Genomic DNA, 4,525 nt, shown 5'->3' with positions numbered 1-4,525 from the left:
ACAAACTAATAACTTTGTTCAAAATTTAAAATTAGAATCCAATTAGCATAGAAGTGTATGCTTGAATGCATAGAAATCACATAGTACATCTACTGATTTTCAAAATCAGTGTTGCAGCATGCCAGCATAGAAACTACTTCAAATTGACAGAGCACAACATTTCGCACTATAGAGCTAATGCAACATAAATTTAAATCCACCTGTGGCAATCATAGAAGACAGTGGTGACAATCATAGAACAACATGTCACCATCACAATTTCTTTCAAATGTTTCTCTTACTCCAATGATAATCAGTGTCATTAATCCATTTGCATCAGTCAAACTAAAAAAAGAAAAAGAACAACCAGCATTTGTATCCGTCTGGTTCATGGCGATTATATCCAAATAGAATAAGAAAGAAAAGGTCGGAGATGCTGGATCCATGGCCTGGTGTCCTCAACTGTGCACAAGAGAGAATGTGAATAAACTGAGCCGAGAAATCAATAATCCAAAATTATTTGAGTACTGAATCAACACCACGGTTTTCATCTCCTCCATGGGTGCATGGGTGCACAACGCGTGGAGATGCTGCTGGCATAGAATTTTAAATCCACTAGTGACAATCATAGAATGTAGTGGTGACAATCATAGAATGTAGTGGTGACAATCATAGAATCAAAGCAGTAACAGTGCAATGACCTCCTGCTTTGCCCAGTTCATCAAACTCAGTACCTCCAAAATCTGGGCAAAAAAATAATGGACAAGCACGTATATTCTCAAGGGCATAATGCCGAATGCCTTACCTACAGGGTGTTGGGTTGATCTTGGAGGGTCACCAGGCGGCCAAGCATGGCTATGCGACGCGCGAGCCAGCAGTGCAGACGACTCGCACTACCTGGTGACGACAACGACGAGCTGTATCCCTCTAGCAGTAGCAAAGCCCCAAGTTCTGATGAGATGTAGGTGCATGCAGAATAAACAACATTACCTCTGGCTTCTTCCCAATCTCCAGGAAACAGCAGAGGGCTCCATGGTGCCTCCGCCGCTGCCATCTCCTTCTTCCCCAATGGCATGTCAAAAAACAAGTCTCTGGACCAAAATTTTCTAAGGACGATGATACATACATCGGCCATATCTTACTTCTTCTTCAAGCTGATGATGAAACAACTCGCTTAGGCCACCCTACCTGCTTCAAGGTCGCCGACCCTGCTGGCATATCCTCCACTTGTTGTTCGATGGACTCCTTCTTGCTCATCCGTTGCATCCTTCTCTTTTGGGTGTAAGATAAGCCGGAGGGACACCACATCGGCTGTAAATACTTATTGTTTCGCTTCAGATCCTTCTCACTATCCTTGCTGCAATCAAGTTTGTTTTTGACCGGATTATCGCTAGCAATAATAGATCTTTGAGAAACACCATAACTTGGATATATAGAAGGATATTGAATAAAATATGGATGTATATATATTCTACTATAGTTTAAAGGTGTGTAATAGTAAGGATACGACCAAAACCATAGAGCAACCGGCTCACAAAATAAATATGGTACAAAAACATCATTACCTTGTTGCAATGTGGCCAACCTTCCTGCTGCCTCATCAGCTTTCTTTGGTCAACTCTTCTGCGGTGATCTGCATCGGATCTCGCATACTTTTCCACTTCGGAGTACAATTCTGCCAAGACTTCGGAGGTTCTCTGGAGAGATGTGAGGCTAACTGGCTTGGTAACAACCCGGCAATGCACTTTTCTATTGCTGCCTTTTCTAAGAATTTGATGTTTGTGTTTTCTTCTGAACGAATCTTTGAAGGTAGTCAAGTAGGGGCTCCCAATCTATCTGGACGCAATGAAATTCTTCTACAGAGGTTATGGCTGCTTTCTTGAAGACTTGGAAGTCTTGCTTTAGTCTTTCCCTGAGGTGAAACCAGCTTGTGATTGACAGTGGCTGAAGGTAAGAATACCATGTCGCGATTGGACCTTCGCAAGCCATGATGAATGATTTGGCCATGACGGGGTCATCTCCCCCGCCCGAGGCAATTGTGGCCTCGTAGGTCATAAGAAACTGGGTTGGATCCACAGATCTGTTGTATTTTGGCAGCTATGTGGGCTTATAGCCGAAGGTCCAGGGGGTGAGCTGAAGTGCTGGGGAAAGCGGGGATGTTGGATCGAAGGGAGAATTTGCTTGGTAATGATGTTGATCTTGGTGTTGGTTTTGTTCTTGGCAAAGGTTGTTGACTTGGGCATGGCGAGAAGCTTCTATTTGACTCTGATCTTGAGGACCCTCGCGGGCCTTTTGAAGTTGCTCGAGCTCAGCTTGCATCTTGGCGAGCTTGCGTCTAGCCTCGGCTAATTTCTTTGCCTGTGTTACTGCTCTTTGCTTTGTTGCCAGCTGGGCATTGAAGTTGGCTTTCTCCCTCTCGAGGACCTTGAGCTTGAGAGCAGTTTGTGTGTATTCGTCTTCCTGTGCGGCTTGTGTTTCGTCATATTCAGAGAGCTCTGTGTATTGGTTGATCATGGCAGCTTTGTTCTTCTCTTGAGCGGCACGCTGAGCTTGAACTTGCTTGAGTGCCCCGATGGTTTGGGCAGCGGTTTGCTCCAGGGTGACAATAGTTAGGATTGGGACGCTATGGAGGTTGGAGGTTTCTGCTTCAGTGGTGTTTTTGTTTGTGGCCTTTCTCTTTGTGGGAGCCATTGGGATTGTTTTTCAAGCTGGGACACGGTGGGTGCCGCTATTGGGACCTTCACACCCGAAGGTTGCAAGGATTCCAAACAGACAAGGGAAAAGCAAATACACAAAGACCTTCGGACAACTACTTAGAGTGAGCTTTCCGATGATCAAAAAGTTGTTACGTGAGGAAAACTGGGGGTATTTATACTCCCAGGTCCTGATGTACATTTATATTTTTGCCCATGTTTTTTCACCTTACATCAACACTTACGAGGGTCCTAACTAGTCATTTCTAAGCTGCCTCTTGTACAATCACGCCTTCGCCCATGCTCATTTCCCTTATATTAGCACTTTCGAAAGTCTGTTTGGTCCTTGTACTCGCTCCCCAGCTTGAGTGCCGTTCACGGCACGTAAGCCTATTTGAGTCGTGATCCTCACGCTGCCTTCATACCTCCGAAGGTTCCTGAGGGATCCGGAGCACTCCATTTTTCGGGCTGCACACCTTCGAGCCAGGGTCGAAGGTTCTTAACACCCTCGGCCTCAGCCACCGGTAGCTAGGGGCCTTCACTCTTCTTCGGGTGTTCAGCGTCATCGGTCCTGCTCGAAAGCGGTGTACTGGGAGAACCTCCGATCTGCAAAACAATTAGGCAGCAGCTATGGATCGAAGGTTATGCTCGAAGGTCATTGGTGATTACTGATCCCCTCGCGACCTTCGAGTATGGCGTCTCCGGAGGTAGCGATCCCCAACAGCTTCTTCCCTGCAATTCCCTTATTCTGTTTCAGAGGTTCTGATCTTGGTTCACCAATGATTACATTCTTCCCCTTTGTGGATTTGGCTTGATTCGGCCGAATCAAAACCTTAGGATTCTGTAATTCAACAATATGCATAGGTAAAGGATTATTATCAACTTGCATTTGTGGAACAACCAATCGTCCTTCATTAACAGCCGATTGAATTTATCTTCTAAACACGTTGCAATCATTGGTTGCATGAGAGAATAAATTATACCGTTTGCAATAAGCATGCCGCTTTAATTCCTCAAGCGGCCGAATAGTATGAGACAATTTAATATATCCCAATCTATTTAATTCATCAAATATGTGATCATATTTGGATACATCAAATGTATACTTTATATTATCTTGCCGTGATTCGGCTTGAGGGAACTACAAGTGCAAGGTTTGTTATTAGAAGGCCAAGCAAATTTAGTAGCATAAATATCTTTGTCTTCATCATCCAAACAATTTGATTCACAACCAAGAACATAAACGGGACGATTAGGCTTTTCACCAGACTTTTGTAAATTTCTAGTTTCTTTAGCTCGGCTTTCATTAGTTAGAGCCTTTTGCAGAACTTGACTAACATCTAAAATTTCTTGTCCCTCTAGCTTTTCTTTATGAAAATCGAGTAAACCAGTAAAAGCTAGATAAGCCAAATCTCTCTCATAAATTGTCAAACTATAGCATCGGTTTCTAATATCTCTAAATCTTCTAATATATTCAACAATACCTTCATGTAACTTTTGCTTAACCGATGTAAAATATGACAATTTCAATTCAGTTTCATCATTAAAAAAATAATCATGAAATTTCTGCCCTAAATCGGCACATGTGCGAACTGAATTGGTTGGTAATGTAATAAACCAAGTAAATGCAGCACCCGATAGAGATAAAGAACATAACCTCAATTTGCAAATATCACTAGTACTAACTTCACCACATTGTATAACAAATTGACCTATATGCTCCAATGTAGTTCTACTATCATCTCCTATGAATTTAACCAATTCAGGAATTTAAAAACCTCGTGGATATGCAACATGCTCGTATTCATCAGGGTATGGTCTTTAATATGATCGGCATCTACCTTTGGATTTAT

The 4,525-nt window shown here is 42.9% G+C and overlaps 1 long non-coding RNA gene across 1 annotated transcript; it reads right to left on the bottom strand.

Annotated features, from left to right (window-relative positions):
- Positions 1–236: 236 nt before the first annotated feature.
- Positions 237–939, bottom strand: LOC120680096. Its single transcript, XR_005677464.1, has 2 exons — positions 519–939; positions 237–441 (listed from the first exon to the last, which is right to left on the bottom strand). It is a non-coding gene; the product is annotated as an uncharacterized LOC120680096 (long non-coding RNA).
- Positions 940–4,525: the final 3,586 nt, after the last annotated feature.

Source organism: Panicum virgatum, chromosome 6N, assembly GCF_016808335.1.
Source record: "Panicum virgatum strain AP13 chromosome 6N, P.virgatum_v5, whole genome shotgun sequence".
Classification (NCBI taxonomy): domain Eukaryota; kingdom Viridiplantae; phylum Streptophyta; class Magnoliopsida; order Poales; family Poaceae; genus Panicum; species Panicum virgatum.
The sequence above is the reverse complement of the archived record's forward strand: the minus strand, read 5'-3'. Positions and strand labels throughout refer to the sequence as shown.